At 32.5% G+C, this 18478-nt stretch overlaps 1 protein-coding gene across 1 annotated transcript in view; it reads right to left on the reverse strand.

The window, feature by feature from the left end:
• Positions 1-18478, reverse strand: part of inaD (inactivation no afterpotential D) — a 649339-nt gene that overhangs the window by 451704 nt on the left and 179157 nt on the right. The gene's annotated exons all lie outside the window — the stretch shown is intronic.

The raw sequence follows: 18478 nt of genomic DNA on the forward strand, positions 1-18478 counted from the left end.
AGCCTCATAAACTCCTCATAGCGATATTTAATTTTCGTTGATGATTACTATTATAGTTTTGATGAAGTTTTATATATTAATTTATAATCTAAAATGCTCATGATATTTTTAAGCTGTTATATTATGTTTGATATTTAACTTTGTTTCGTTATGAAGAATTTCATTTTTCTACCTGATTGAAGTGATGTACATTTACCTCCAAGATAAAAATCCATTTTTTTGTCATATTGTCATAAAAGAATGGATTTCATTCCTAGTTTAATGGTTTATTCTACCAAAACTGCTATCATTGGATGTCAGTAAAACGTCGAACCATGTACACGTCCCAAACGACTCTGTAAATAACAGAATTCTCACTTTTGAATAATTATTTGAAATAATCGTAAAACAGCGAAAAAGTTTGAAATCAAATGGAAGGCCATGTCGTCTACGAAATTAAGTCATTATTCTCATGAATTTTGATGTTATGTCCGAGTTTATTTAATGTAATAATTTAAATTGATAATTATTTTAAAAGCCGAATTGAGGGATGAAGGATAGCACGCTTTCGTAAAGGGGGCGCTCTGACTAACAGTAGGTTTCAGGGTACGAAAAGTCTTTCTCTTTATTTAATTTTGATTTAGGGATTCGTTATGATACGGGATTCGTTGTTTAACCGGGAGTAGCGAAATAATTAAGATCTGACTTCAATACATAAACTTTATACTTAAAGGGGACAAAAAAAAAGAAACTATCATGCTTACGCTTCTTCCTGGGTGGTTGTCAATAAGGGCTAGAAAGGTCAGGAATATTGTAGACAAATATCAAGAGACACTGATGGTTAGGTTTGAATACACTTATTTATTTTTATGTAAGATATTCTTTTACTTGATTCATAAATTGTAATTTATAACTAGAGTTCGAGGTTTCATTATTATAAAGTAATGACAACTTTTAATTTAACTGTTCGTAAGAACCTGGATAAACAATTCACTTTACTTAGTTTGATTATATTGAGTTCACAATGTGATACTTTGCACTCGGACTCGATAATGAATCTATTTCTTATATTTGATTATTGTTTAACTTCGACAGCGCGATATTCCACGTTTCCTGCTCTTTGAGCTACGACTTTCGGTACGCTGGAGGTTCACCTTACCTTCCAGAGAAACTTAGAAAATCAGAAGTATTCTCCATCAACAAGTAAATTATTACGCGACGCTCGGTACGCGAGCCGTCTTAACGAGTCTACCGTCATTGACAATAAGCCTCGATAGAAGCTCCTACTTCTTTAAATAAGGTCCGAACGTGATTCACGTCGCCACGGTGCCCTAGAAAACCAGAACGATGGTGCATCGTTTGCACCTCGAGTTGCAAAAGTCAATTTGTGAAATATTTGTTAATATTTCACGACTTGAGACTGGTATCTAGGTCTCGAAGAATCAAAACTGCAGCGTTGTCAGCTGGGTCAATAAACTAGAGGGAGAGCAACAAAAATCAAGAGTGAAAAACTTGGATGTCTTGCAAGAGGGTCAATGTTTCGTCAAGAAGACTCGCTCAGGCAAAACTTGATACTCCGTTTCAACATTGAATCGTCGGCAAAACATTCATGATTTATAAAAATTAATTTATTAGGTCACTATTCATTGAATTGGGTTAAGCAATTAATTTATCAAAGTCGAAGAGAATTAGAGAAAAATATGATGATGAATAATGATATGCCGGACATAACGAACAAATAGTGTAAAAAAATACTTGTTTGAATTTTCTATGAATAATTTACAAGAACATCACAAAAATTGGATCAAGTCTTATGCAATTCGAAAAAGTATTCTTTTACACTATTTGTCGAAATTTATGATAATAATGACTTAATTTTGTAGACTACATGGCATTCCATTTGATTTCAAACTTTTTCGCTGTTTTACGATTATTTCAAATAATTATTCAAAAGTAAGAATTCTGTTATTTACAGAGTCGTTTGGGACGTGTACATTTCGACGTTTTACTGACATCCAATGATAGCAGTTTTGGTAGAGTTTTAATAATTCTTGTAATTTTATCTATTTCTACCTTTCATTTATAATTTCGTCTACATTAATGTTTAGTACCGGACATATATCATTAACTTATGTGTTCATGAACACTTACACAATTTAACGTATTTTAGAAATCTACTAGCGTATTTCCGTGTCATCGGCTAACAATAGTTTTTTTTAAGTTTAAGTCGAACTGTTTACAACATATTTTTATCTAACTGAACGATACGTGACAAATAAAAACAAGATTTCATCATAATAATCTATTTTTCGTTATTTATAACAAAGTAGCGTATAATGGGTTCATGTCAACTGTTAAATTAGAGTTGCTAGAATAACTTCAAATCGACTGTTAGAATGTGCAATTGATTGACTATGAGTCAACCATTTATAAACGGTTGCTCGAGAGTTGATTATTGGTCATTTGAACATAATATCAACTTATAATAAACGCAATAGGTTACGAGTTGTTCTTCTTTGCAACTGTTGGTTTATATTTTTAAGAAAAAGGAAGGTTGCATTGGAGTTCACAGTTCATTAAACGTTGCATATTAGTTGGACAACCGTTTTTTATCCCACATTATAACTGTCGTTTCGAAGTTAACAATTAGTTGCTTCCAATCCATCGGGGACTTGTTATAAACAGGGTTAGTACATTTCCATTTATGTAACAGAATTGGTAACTTTTTTTCTGTGAAAGAGACAATTTCTTGTTAGAAACACTCAATTTCATTGCATCGATCCCTCTTCCAAATGTTAATAATTAAATCAATTGTTATAACTAGAAAAATAAGTTTCCATTTATGTGACATTGCTTTAATACAAAAAAAATCCTTCGTCAATTCATTGCATGCATTCTGCTTTCAATCATTTATAATGAATGCAATGGTTGTAATTGGAAAGAGTCAGTTTCCATTTATGTAACATGGTGAGTAACATTTTTTCAGTAAAAAGAAGAAAGGAAGAAAGTTACCTTTTGGAGAACTCAAACATATTACATATATTATATATTATAGGGTTAGTAACCCACTTCTAGTAAGAGAAAGAGTTGGTCGTGTGGACCTTTCGGGTTGCACCCAGACCACTGATATTTTTTTTATTCATTAATTAAATAAAATTTATTACATTTTTTTTTGTAGCGATACTAGTCCCCTTTTTCTTTTCTGGGTAATGGATGGAAATCCCCAATTTTTAAAATTATTTTTTACTTAACATTAATAACAACAATGAACAACTTTTAAATATATATATACTATATTTTCAAATTCTTGTATTACTTATTACAAGCCTTATGTAGATATTTCACCATGTTCTTCGGTCATATATTTATGAGTTATCCATTGTTGTTATTAAAATTAATTAGAAAATGATAAAAAAAATTTTGCATTTCTATCCATTACCCAGATAAAAAAAGGGTACTAGTATTGTTAGAAAACGAAATAATAAAATAAATATTATTTAATTAATGAATAAAAAAAAAAAAATTTACTGCTGAGATTCGAACCAGTCATTAAAGGATATACGAACAGAGATTGAACCCCTAAGCTACCGACCCATTTATTTCAAACGAAGATAAAATCATATTTAAAGTCTTAAGTAGGGTAGGCTTGCCCCACGGAACTCAGAGGAAAGATTTTCTTGTTATCTGTCTCATTGAGCGTCCCCTATGAAACATCTAATAACAATAGGGTTTTTTTTTGGCATTAGAGATTATTCCATTTTCAGCTGATATTTTTTTAACGTCATCAACAAAAGGGCGAATAAAACTATTAGCATTAGAAGGTTTATGTGAGCCTTGAGAATACTTATAATTTCAGGTTCACTATTCTTAATATTAGAAATCCTGATCTGAATTGGCCACATTTAAATTTTGCCTGTTCCATCTAAAGTTTCTCCATCAGTATTAAAGTCGATTTTAATATTATTTGGAATTCAATGATTTGGAGTGTTATGGAGAATATATGACATAGCTGATTCCAAGTCTAAATGTAAATGTAATTCATGATCGTTTTCGAGAACTTGAATATTTCGTGGTGATCGTGGAGTATTAAATATTTTTTTACTGTCTTTTGGCAATGACGAACATGAGTCATGTCAATGTTCACGAAGCTTTGAGCAAACATAGATTTAAATTTATCACAACTATCTATTTCCAATGACTCAGAATCGCTGCTATACTCTAAGCTATCGGAACCGTTATCACTAAGACTATTATCTACATTAGAACTAATCATATCATGGTCAAAATCAAATTCCTGTGTAATCGAATTTTCGACTGCAATCAAAGTTTCTGCTATTTCTCGGTGTTCATTTTCATTGTAAGATTCCGATAGCACATTTGACATTTCAGTAATGGAGCTTACAGATTCTTGAACTCTACGCGCTCTTAAACGTGAATCCAGCCTTCTTCTATAATCATATGCACTGTTGTGGATCAATTTTCGACTCCGTTTGTACTTCATTTATTCTTAAAGATTCATGCAATAAATATTATAAAATAAAATGTTTAAATACACAACTACATCACCAAGTTATTGTGCATGTTTACTAAATTTTTTTTATAATATCATTTTTTTGGATTATCAATTCCTATTTCCTATGCTCTTTTTTAACTCAAAAGTTAAAATCTGTTCTAGCCTCGTCGAAGTTACATCATTTTTTAATAATTAAAAATTGGAAAATAATGAAATACTCGTCGTGTACTATCATTATTTACATTTTTAAAGGATTTTGTTTTTAGTGTTGAATGACATGTCAGCGATAAGACAAACATTGCAATATTGTAAAACTACCATGGCTCTGCGCTGAAGAAAAGTAAAAAATAAAACCAGAGCTTCATAATAACTTCGCGGAATATTTTAAACCGGTTATCAATAAACATAGATAAAAGTTTTCGTATTTTATGTGTTTCGAAATAAATTTTTGTTGTAAATAGTAACTTACTTTTTAATGAACGGCTGATAACAGCAAAAGTACGCAGAAGTTTTCCCAATCTTCCAATTAGTGACGAACTAATTAATACCGACGTACTCCGAACAATATCACAGAAATACTGCACGCATTCAGTACACCGCCTGCATACACTGTGGTGCGAAATGCACCTAGAGTTACAACATCTAACGCAGGCGGCGTTCGCATCACAGGTGCGGTATACTCAGTCTCGACAGCGGATAGAAGAAGGGTCAGACTCTGACTCTTCAATATCAGACGCTTCAGAGACTGAGGGCGAAGTCTCACTGACACTCGAGACAGCCGCACCAAGGTGGAGCATACTCCCGTTCCACCCTTCTCTCACTGCAGAACCCCCATCTCCTCCCCCTGAGGGCACAAATCAACGGGACTTCACCAGAAAATTACGCTCTCTGCAGAACACCTAGCTAGCGCTAACCAAGATCTCGACCATCGGGTACCAGATAGTGTAGACCTTTTTGCACTCAACAATGCAGTCTATGATGTGGCTCGAGGGTTTACTCAGGGCAGACGAACACCTCTCAATCCTAAGTTAAGCCTGAAAAGACGCATCGAACAGATTGCAAGTAAGATCAAGAAGGCTCGACAGGGTGCATCTCGAATTCAGAGTGTGATGGATCACTTAAATACTCACAGGCCTTATACGTCAAGTATTCGGCATATCGTGGCCAGTATCAGACGTGAACATCACACTATGAATACGGCCGTGTTACTGATCCTAAAGGAGAGGTACACAGGCAAAATAAGATCGCTAATGGCCGTTAAAAAGTCATTAGCAAAGCGGTACGAGCAACGAAGAGACAACAGATTGTTCCAATCTGACCCTTCGCGCTTTCTTAAGCCGCAAGCCCCTGTCACTTATAAGCCCCCGAGTGCAGAAAGAGTCGAAACCCATTGGACCGAAATATATGGTCGCGCTAGTGCGCTAGATGTAGACACTCCAGCCCTTCAACTTTTGAGAGAATTCTGTGACGAACATCTATCACGAATTCCTGAAGAGTTCCAACGAGTCAGCATTGATGAGATCAGGAATGCTCTAAGGGGCACAAAGAACTGGGCTGCCCCTGGGCCAGATGCAATCCCCACCTTCTGGTGGAAGAAACTGACGTCATCCCACCAGCATGGATATGGATATCTTTGTTGATATTCAAGGATTTAACGCTGCTCAAAATCGACTTATTGTGAAAGAATTTGCAGTAATTTTTATTAAAGGTGAATTACAACGTCATATGTGTTTGTTTTTCAAACCACCATTTGATTGGCAATTATTAGCACAAAAATTTTAATTAATCAATCAATGGTACAATCGTAATTACCGTGAACTACAATGGGATCCTACTGATATGATGTATAAAGATATGCCTAGTGTATTTATGGAAATGATAAGAAAAGCTAATTTTATTTATGTGAAAGGTGAAGAAAAGAAAAAGTGGATACATCAATTTGTTAATATCCGACAAAATGTTATCAATCTACACAATTTGCAATATCCAAATATTATTCCAGATTTTCCGAGATAGGAATATGCTTCTTCACGTCATAGACCAAGTTTAACTTCACCTTGTGCATTAAAAAATGTACAGAAGATAAAGATGTGGTTCAAATTTAACTCAATTGACAAATTACAACCCGTGCTAAAAAGCTCTATACAAACATGAATTTTAATTGCTTATCGTTAAACGAAATTCATATGTTACCTGAGAAGTTTCTCATACGTTTTGAAAAAGAAATTAAAAATGAGAAAATAAGTAATAAAGATGTGAAAACAAATTAATTAGAGAATCCCGAACCCCTTAGACCTTCTCCTGAAGGGCACTTTTATACTCGTCGTCGAATTGCATCATTCAACAAGCCTGAACCAGTATCATAATCGATTTTCTTTTTATCAATAAGGAAAAAGGCAAGTTCATTATATTCGATCACCCTTCTACTCTGAACTGGGAATCGTCACTTGCAAGGGGAGAGAAGAGCGCAGGCCCTGCTAACGTCCCCTTATAAATAAATTTACATTTAAAAAGGGAGAGAAGTCTTTTCTCTCGCTCTTAGAAAAACTACCTGTTCCTGTCCGACACCTCCAATCCTTCATGCGCTACCCGTTCCCCTTTACACTGCTATAGAACCAATTGTACGTAGACTACGTAATAATTCTTCAGTCTCAATCAGTCTTAAAATTTATCTGATAAACAACACATAAATGTATACATATATGTTTGTAGAAAATAATTCAAACTTAGCCTAAGACGCAGTCCCATCATAAACAAGAACACATGCACATCATCCAGCCTCAAATTGTAAATAAGTAATTTGATCTTTTAGTGAATAGAATCATGAATGAATTTCGTTCATACTTTTAGACGCACACTACAAAGATGTGCATGTATATCATGTCTGTGCAACCACGTGCTTGTTGTGCTCCAACCGCCGTAAACATGAAGAAGACGGAATGTAGAAAACATTGTGTTAGCCAGACAGAGAGACGATACAAACGGCACTAGCCACATGTTTTTCGTTTCGAAGTTTGTACCCAAACCAGACTACGTCATGACTTGATGGGGATGATCTTATTTGTCCATTCTTAAAAAATCATTTGAGCGAGTCAGTGCTTCAAAGTTACCAGTAAAATCAATAATCAATTATACTTTCAAAATAAGAGAAATTGTTGATTAGGGAAAAAATCACAGTTTTGTGAGAAATCAAAGTGATAATACATCAAATAAAAATAGAAAAAGCATTCAAAGTGAGTCAATTTTCAATAATAATCTTTGTAACAAATATTTTTTCGATAATAATCTTTAAACTAATTTTGTTTTTATTACTTTCCTTGATTTACCATAATTTTTATTGACCTGTTAGTTACTTTCTGTTTAGCCTATTTTACTTGAATAAAATAACATAAAAGAAAATTAACGATAAATCCTCATCAATTATTATTTATTCAAGATGGCTTAAGGAGGCATTTTTGAAATTGAGATGAAAATTACAGTTCCCAAAGAGTGGCATAACTTTACAGAAGATAGCTACCTGACAAATCAAATAAAATCTGCGATAAAGCTGTGGAATAATTTGACAGGGAGTTTAGAAAATTTTCTGTTCTCCTATGGAAACACTCTGACAACGCTAATGATCTATCCCAATGAGAGAGTATGGGTCTTTGCCAAAGTCGTTGAAATCAACTATGGGATTCTTTATTCAGAGGCGATAGATCCTTTGATGATTTCAAACAATGATTTTGGAGAAAACGATTGAGAAAGGTAAATATTGAGTTTAATATACTATTGAAAAACTAATAAATACTTTTTAATAAAGGTTGCAATTTATTTAATGATATCAAAACAATTCATTTGTCTTTGTTCCAGTAGCTACATCCAACCCTAGAGTTTTTTTTATATAGTCCTGCTACCTATCCAATGGCATCATGTCCATGAAGTGGAGGAAAAAATTAATTTTGTATTTGAAACTCATGGAAAAGACATTCGAAACAATACCAAGTTCCTTTCCTTGAATTGTACAATCGCACGATTGATTTACGACGATATCGAGTCAACTTATTTATTCGTCCCTATGTATCTTCATAAATTACGTGATAATGACACAATTTTATATGTTAATGAGGAGGATGAAATAGAAGATAGTGGAGTGGGAAGCGATAACTCCATAGAGGAATCAATCCACTTTCTTTTCATTATTTTAATTACAGAATACATGTATTTTCGCAATTTTTTTATAAACTTGAGTTAAATATGTTTTATTTTAAGTTTGAATCAAATTTTAAGTACATGTTTTTTATTTTATAAATTATATATCATAAGTTTTTAAAATAAATATTAATTTAAATGCTAAATATGTCATCTTTCTTTCGAGAATTTTTTATTATTGAAAATTTTGGTTTTGATAAAAAAATTGAATAAACTTGAAGAAATCTTTATTATTCTTTATTTATAAAATACTTCGATATTAAAAAAATTTGTAATATTTCCATTTCAATTGAGTAATAAATTAACGGACATTAACAAGTGCGTTTAGAAAATGAGTGATTGCTATAATAAGTTAATTAACATGATGGAAGAAGCTCATTAAGTGGATCAAGTAAAAATGAAATTTTGAACAAATGGTTAGGGATCGGCGAAAAAAATATTGCAACATTAAAAAGATAATTACAAGACAAGATTTCAGCTGGTGAAGAAATGAAAATACAATCAACTATTTTAATATTAAAGTCATTGTACGAAAAACTTTTTTTTAACAAAACCATGTGCAAGGAGGTAATCTTCAACGCGACGATGAAAGATCAAATTTATCAGTGGTTTGGAGAGATGAAGAAAATGTATTTGAACTTCCCATTTGTACTGAATCAATTATAAATTTAGAACATATTAATTTAATTGATTTTTCCAATGATGCAAAAGTTATTCTCTGTCAAAAATTGAAAAATATCATTAACAATAATGACAGCATAAAAGTTAACTTTTCTTTAGCATACAAATTTCATAATGTCAACGATGGTAAATCAGTTGAAGAAATAAAATATTCCACTACACCAAATCAGCTATTTATGCCATCCAGTAAAATTGATGAAATTCTACAAGAGAAAATTATTGATAACTTGTTAACAAAAGTTAAAGACTTTGAGGAACGTGATTTAGGGCGGTTCATAGTGGAAATTCTTCATCTCCAAGATTTCTCTACCAAAGTTTATAAAAGATAAACGTGCGGTGCTACACATCAAGAACGACGACCAATGTTGCTTTCTTTGCACAGTTACAGCAGCTTTGTATCCAGCCAAGATTATTTCTCAGCGAACTGCATCATGTCCAGATTATCGAATTGTTTTCTAGTGTCAAGGTATCAATTGTCCAATAACTCTTCATGATATTCCAAAATTTGAATTATATAATAATATTTCAATAAATGTTTATGGATTAAATAATAATGATAAAATAGCTCCATTATATTTAAGTGAATGTCATCATAAAGAATATATACATTTGTTGATGATAGAGAGCAATGTTCAAATCGATAATGACAATAATTTAACACCTACTTATCATTTTTGTTTGGACAACGACCTTTCTAAATTAGTTAGTTTCCAAATTTCTCATAGTAAAACAAAAGAATATTTATGTAATCGATATTTGTGTATTTAAAATTTGAATAATAATTCAATCATCATCGTAATGATTGTATTGAAATGAATAAAACAGCAATTACTTTTCCTCCAAGTGATGAAAAAAATTAAATCATCAGAAACATTCATGTTGTAGTCTACAACAGAAATCAATCGATAGTTCAAGACAATTCAACGTGAATTCGAGTATTTCAATTCAATTCATTTTTCGCATTGCATTGATAGGCTAACACCACGTGTACAATCACATCTTCTTGACTTGTGAAGCGTGTTGAGCTCGTGTGGGAGGTCAATAATACCAAACACACCAAGTCAAGCATTTATTAGAGATTCAATGAAAATTCAGTAAATCAAAAATTGACATTCAGTGATTTTGATCGACATTCAGACTTCATATTCAGTAACAAAAAGTTTGTCAGTGTATTTAGTGTACCTGTCAGTACTGAAAATAAAGATACTTTATTTTTTATGAAATCTGACTTCCGTTTGCTCTGTTCCGGCACAATCATCCCTATCCTTAAACGGTTAGGTTAATTCACAAGTTGAGATTTTCTCAACAAAATGAATCAACTTGAAATATTGTTTAATAACCTAATTTATGTTTGATTTGCGATCCTTGATTTGTCAAAAATATTTATTTATGATTTTCATTATAATTATATAATAAAAACTTTTGAAAATAATGTTAAATTATTATGTACAAATACAGATAGCTTAATCTATCATTTTACTAATGTAAATATATATGATTATATTGAACGCGACTTTTAGAAGTATGACACTTCTAATTATCCTGCAAATAATTTTTATGGAATTCCGTTGGTTAATAAAGAAAAGTCCTAGGTATAATGAAGGATGAAAATAATGGAGAAATTATGACTAAATTTATTGGGCTTAAAGCAAAAATGTATAGTTTTAAGGTTCAAAATGAAAGAAATCAAAAGAAAGACAAAGGTGTGGAAAAAAAAGCCAAAGGCGTGAAAAGGCGACGGTGAACACTATTACGTTTGATCATTATAAACAATGTTTCCTTAATCATAAAATTTTTGAAAAAAATGAATTTTATGTAGTTAGTAAGAAACATGTAGTTTACACTTTCTCAGGAACAAGAAAAGCATTGAGTTGGCAAGACAACATAAGACAGTTATCAGAAGAAACAACGGATACTTTGCCGTGGGGCTGTATTAAAATATAACACAAATTTATATTTAATGTTTTTATTATTGTCTTAATGATGAGTTAAGTGAGTAATACATAATTAATAACTACATTATGTTCATTACTAAATCCTAGCCACTTAACATATACTTGGTTCCTACGTTTTTTTAGTACTTTTTCAACTAAATATACATCAGGATATAAGACTCGAGTTAATTCTTCATCATAAACACCTTCTTTTATCGATTGATTTTGATAATCTGTTAATAAGTTATAAGTTACTGGGTGTGTATTTTGTACTTCACTGACAGTAAAGATTTCAGTGGCCCAGTTGGGAGTGTACCCCTTTTCAATTACATGTTTATATTTGCTAATGCGAACTTTATCACCAACTTTGGACTTATTTTCCTTCTTCATATAAGATGACTTTTAACTTTTTATGAATATTATCGAACAATTGTTTTTCATTAGTTGAAGAAACATCGACAGGATTCATTTTAATGGTACAATGTTTACTACTATTATTATTGTTATATGATGTTAATAATGCAGGTAAAAGATTAATCCATTTATAATTTCCATGTAAAGTAAATTTCTTTCACATTCTTTCTTTCAGAGTTCGATTAAATTTTTCACAAATTGATGCTTTAAGATTATTAAATGTTGAGTACATTTTGATGTTATGTTGTTTCATAAGTCCTTTACAATCCTAAAGATTTTGTATCTCTTGTGTTAAAGATGCCATCGTATTACTGATACTAGATTTAACAACTTTCAATGATACATCTTTATTTAGATCTACTGGATCAGCAAGGTTGCCCAATCTTTTATTATCCATATCAAATTGTTTATCAATTTTTATTTGAATCCATTACCAGGTGGAACACGGAAAGCACTTTTCTGCGAATCTTTGTCGAACTGACGTCCGAAAATATCTGCCTTCATCCCCTCTTTCTAAGAGTCAATAGAAAATAAGTAATTATATTGAACATCTAATGAATATATGATTTCAGCTTCACGTAGTTCTTCAATAATTGACATTATTTCATTGTTATGACTGAAATTACGAGCAGCACGTGATGGAACGAGTAAACGTAATCGATCAACGAGCTGATTGGGATCATCCCTATAAACGTAGTCCAATGGTCGATTATGATCCATCATATATTGCGGCAAAGCTTTACCACTTTTCGGTAAATATTTACATATAGTATTATGATACTTTTTTGAATGCTTATTCTCTCTAAGACTTCTGTCAGGGTGATAATGCTTATGATATGCATAAGTGCTTTTTGAAATGTGTCCATACGTTTTTTCATCACACTCTGTTGTTATCAGGTGATTCCATAAATAGCAATTTTAAAAGACCGGGGGTACTCTCATATTTTTTTTTACCAATGTAAACAAATTTATTATCGAATCTTGCTTCGGAATCACCAACCATTAATCGATTATTTTTTAATTTTCTTACACCGAAATTTGTTTCCAATTTCTTCGCTTGATGTTTAGAATCGAATTTTTTTAAATGTGATACTGCAGGTAACTCTTTTATCAGTGTACTTTGATGAGGAGCAGTTGTAAAAGATTCATCATCAGTCATTGCATCATCATCCACACCATAATCAACAATATTATTATCATCATATGCTGTTTGAAAACTTGTAGTTCCTTCTATAGGATCTTATTTGATTAGCTCTTCTTTTTTTACATTAAATGTGTTCTGTCTTGATTGGTGTCTCATCCACTAATTGTTGTAAAGGAGGGACTACTGGTTCAAACATTTCGCTTATAGCTCGTTGAGTTGTTTCACGTCCATGTTTAATTATTCCATGTTTACGTCGTATTGCATCACTGGCTTTTGCAATCTGATGCAGAATATCGGTTTTTTCTGTACTTTTGATGACTTCATACTGTCACTTTGATGGCTGCTATACAAATGTTCTTTCTCCCTCATCGTTGTTTAATTTATACATTAATAAAACGATCCTTTTCTATAACGTCCACAATTTATTTCACTGTCTTTATTGATAACTACGAAGCCGTATTTATCATTCCAACATTTGGAACAAAGTTCTTGAAAATCAGGAAATGACATATCTATGTTTACATGATCATCATAAATATACTTTAAATTCATATCATCTTGTCGGAAGAGCACGAGAAAATTTGTATCATCTCGTACTAAATGTTCCGGAATACATGCATAAGTTTGACAGAGATAAAAACTATCTGCATATCTGTGTCGTCCCATACAAAAATATGCACGCATATTATCTTGCTTCTCACAAACTACATCATCAAGTATTATGATTGAATTAGGTTCATTGAAAGGAAAATAACCTATACCTTTTACGGGTTCCAGTAATTTTTCGAAGTATTTATATTTTGGCTGATGTATGGATTTGAAATATAAATATACATTTTCAAATCGCAATCCATTTGGGTGTATAATAAGTGCTGAAAGAGCGTTTGTTTTACCGCAATTTGATGGACCACATATCGCGTTACGAACGCTACTAGGTAATAAATTATCATGACGAAGGATTTTCACAGTTTGTGGTACGAAATGTGGTAGCGTGTGAAGGATTGGAGGCGTCGGACATGGACAGGTAATTTTTCTAAGGGGAAAAAAAAACTTCTTTCCCCTCTTCTTTTTTTTTTCCTTGTAAAGGAATTTTTTAAGGGAACGTTAGAAGAGCCTGCACTCTTCTCCCCTCTTGCTAATGATAAGTCCCAGTTCAGAATAGGAGGTTGATAGGGTAAGATGAACTTACCTTAGTCCGTACTGCTTGCCAGGAGGACAATTACGAACTAGGTACAGGAACGTTGAGTAGTGAGTTTCCATGAAAGATGTTTTACTCCAAGGGAGTAGGGATTCTCCTGGATCGCAAATAACTCACACAACACCTCTTAGTTTACAAATATATTCCTTTATTGTTCTGTTTTTGTCTTTTTTCACTTACAACACTAATAATAAGATTTTTTTTTCTTTCCGTTTTTACAAGTAAATTTATAACGGCCGTAGACGGGAACTCATTATAGAATATGATTAGCAATAATAACTATGGAAGAGGCTATACGCATTACTGCGTCTCGGGAGAGATTATTGTAACGACTGAAGATAGAATAAATTTTATTTAGTTCAACGCGATGCTAGATACACGGGCCGTCTTGACGGGTCTATGGTCTTCGACGGAAAGCCTCGATAAGAGCTGTTTGGTCTACGAAGTGGCCGAGTGTAAACAGAGTCGCCGGAAGTAACCCTGCACCGGTTTGAATGTCAGTAGCCGACATAAGCAACGACCCAACAAAGTATTGCTTTGTAAGGATTGAGTCGTCATTTTATGTATGCGTGATTTCTGGTGAACTGGAAAGTTCCTCAAGCTGATTAAGCTGGGAAACTCTCAGTCCACAGAACAAAACGGGAAAAATGCGCACCGTCTGCAGTTTGGGGCCCCGGGCCCCACCACAAGTCAAAAGGCTTGAGAAAGAGCTGACCATCGTCGACGGAAAAGAAAAATGTTGGTCAGCAGTCTAGATCCTATGCTAAAAGTAGAAGGAAAGAGGGAAGGGGGAAACAGAAAAAAAAATAAGGGATACGTGGTGAACGAATATTTAGTCGGACATAACACTCTCCATCATCATTAATTATTTTATTTTTCTTCTCTCGACTTTTGAATTCATTGTGATTTATTGCCACAATATCAGTCCAGGCACAAAGTTTGATGTATTTAATTGTTGCTGTAAAAAAAATATTTTATAATAATATACATTGAATGAAATTAAAATGAGTTATTTAAATGCAAATTAATTATAGAAAATTAACGTATGTTATCAATATGTAACTTCACGCATAATATATAATGATAATGATACATTTATTAATAGTAGTGTTTGTTTCAGTAATAATACCATAGCTGAACAAATACCATACTCTTTAGTACGACGAAGTATACAAAGGAACATGCATTCTCAACAACACCATAAAGTAAAGTTACAAAAAATAGACAATATAAATATCGAGGGTTATTTTAAAAAGCATCCATTTACCAGTGAATAATGATCGATTACATTAGGGCGATCGAAATCAATATAAACTTAAATAAAATTTACATAATTATCAGCATTCACTAATTTCCATGTCGTAAAATTCAATTTTTTGTATTTTTTTTTTGAATTTTGTATACTTTAATACAACAGCTTATTTAATACAACAATTAATTAATAAATGATCTAATAAACACTCTTACTATTGAAATTCATTTGAATTCAAAGATTTTGCTCAAATTGAGCACTCATACGCCATCCCTAAGAGTTATGAAGTTTTATTTATTTTATGAACTTATCATCGGTTAATTCGATATCGACCATAGGGTACTTCCGGTTTATTCATATAGTAAGAGTTACCGACGGAAGCCCTTAGAGCTCGGCTCCGTTTTTTGGAAGGCGACGCCACACAGTGACTTCCTCCAACAAAAAGTATAGAAAATAAAGAAACTTGCTCCTTGTCGAACAACGAGTGATATGTGTAACCTCAAATTCTCCGCTAAAAGTAAGAAAAGTGAAATCTTCTCCACGAAGTTCGAGATTCAAATAACATGGTAAAAGCGGAATTCTTTATCGCATGCCCAGCCAAAGAATGATATTCCGCCATAACAGTTAGAAAGTAGGAAAATCAGTTTTGTTATGATTGTCATTATGTTATTACTTTCACGATGAATACCCAATAAATCTGTAATGTAACTGATTAAATTGTTTAATATGTTTGAAATTTAATTAATCAAATAAAAAAAAAAAAAAATAAGAGAAATTTTAATTAAAATCATTTAAAATTCTTTATTATCAAATTTTGAATTAGGCGTTAATAACCGAAAATAAAATAGCTGATCTAAAATAACGTAGAATGTAGAGAGCTGGTTACACGTCGAGGTGATCGCAGACCAGTGCTAAACGATAATTAAGAGGTTGAAGCTGTTGAATCCTGAAAGAAAATATGAATTGGTATTTTCTCAGAGAGTGAAACGTATGCCCGTAATTAGACACAGCATTGAATCAACATTTTTAATCGAACTTTATTAGAATTGAATCAAGTGGTTCTGTCAGCAGAAGTGTAAAATAAACTCCGTGAAGATTCATGCTGAATCTTCCAATAAACATGTAATCAGAGACTCACTTGATTGCCAATTGAAAATCAACGACAAAAATTGATCTTCGAGAATGTTTCATATCAACCAGTTTAGCCAGCAGATGTTTCTAGCTGGAAATCATTGAGATTTGAGAAAATCTCATCACTTGAGAACGTGGCCGTTTACGTGGTTGATATGTCGCATCTTTTAATCAATTGAGGACATAGATCAAGGTATAAATCAGCAGAAATTGTGTATAATTTCGTGGAAGACCATCTTAACTTCCTCAAGAATGTGACTTATACGCACTTGATCTAGTAACATAAGAAGAATCAAGGCTGGGCTTGATTCAAACAATAAAGAAAGTAACTTACAACTTAGTTAAAGATTGAATCCAGCAATATGATTCATTGTGATTGACCATATAACAATGCCAAAGAAAATCAACGGCTTAATTCCAATCTGGATTGACCACACCACAAATTTATTTAATTACAACGAAACGACACAGTGCACTCGTTGGAACTTTTCGAAAGACTGACTCATTTTTTTCTTTAAGATATCTTCAATGGAAAACCAAACGTCTCTTTCTTTGTCCTGATTATGCGTCGATCATAGACTCATGTGCTGGCACAATCATCATGAAAGTAATAAAAGTATCAACAGATAAATATAAACTAATACTTAAGTATACATGAGAGTATTTGAAACAGACTCTCATCGGAAACCTTATACTAAATATATATTAGTTAAAAATTTTAGGCTTAGCTTTATCATTTTATTAACAATAAAAGAATGGTTTTAATGTAGCAATATAACATCATTATTGTAAACAGTAACTAATTTTCCCGCTCCCAACCAACGGCCGATAAGTAATCAGCATTCCACAGCCGGTAAAAAAGCAATACTAGCGGTTGGTAATACAGTCGGTAAGTTACCGATAACGTGGAAAAAATCTGCCTGGTCGGTATTGCAGATTGAAATAGACCCCCCTCCCCTGTTATAACTACTAATATAAAATTTCGCACATTAACACTGGACGATGTATTATAATGCCAACAAAACAAAGAGATGTAAACATAACTCACAATGTATCACACAAATACTGTACAACTGCATCAAAAGAAAGATCGTTGAATGAATGTCGAAAGCTGCAACAAAAAAACGTATTTTTTATTGTATTCTTATTAGTCCCGACATTTTGGATGCTCCTACCACTTTAATTACCAGCATAAAAATTTGCAGATCTGTTGAAATCCTCCCCTTAAATACAAGGTCAAATAACCTTCTCTTAAGTGTCAGCTTCATTTAAAATCACCTTTAATTGACAATAGACCCATCGATAAGAAAAGGCAAAATTTGTTTTTTGCTGCCTTCGTACTTAATTATGACTCCAGATGAGGAATAAACCCGCATAGAAGTTTGCGATCGTCGCCGAAAAGCATATCACCTACCTTAAGTGAATACGAACTGTAAATTGCATTGAAGAGGACTTTTAAATAAAATTTAAAGTTCGAAGTAATTTATAAACCTAAGTAATTTGCCTTGTAACATGTTTACAGTAAGATGTGACGTTCAAAAATTCTTCATTACGCATTGAAGCAGGCGTCATGTATAGTTGAAATGCGACTCACTCATGGAAAATATGAGAAATCATTAATAAATAAATAATTAATCATAATGATATTTATGAACAATAACAATAATCTTATAACTGCAATCACATGTTTTTTCCACGTGGTGGAGAAATGGTGGAATTTTGGTGGCTCGGTATGATTTTTCACCTGATTCCACCGAGTGGATCCGGAGGGGAATTGAAAATTCTTCACACAGTAATTCCAGTATGTATAATGTCTAAATGTATTTCACTTATTTTACATAATCATTTCAAATATATTTTAAGAGAAGCTAGAAATGAATAGCAAGAAAACTTAAGGATTGAGGTTAACGATTAGTACTCAAATCATTTCTCTTCGAGTTTTCCTAAAATTTCGTTAAAATATAAAGGGTTTCGAAGAAGAGTTGAGGAAATCATCTTTTAGATATTCGACTGCTTTTGGAAAACCCACCTGGTGAAAAGC

This window comes from Chelonus insularis, unplaced genomic scaffold (assembly GCF_013357705.1).
Source record: "Chelonus insularis isolate UGA/USDA-ARS -01 unplaced genomic scaffold, ASM1335770v1 contig_72_pilon, whole genome shotgun sequence".
Classification (NCBI taxonomy): domain Eukaryota; kingdom Metazoa; phylum Arthropoda; class Insecta; order Hymenoptera; family Braconidae; genus Chelonus; species Chelonus insularis.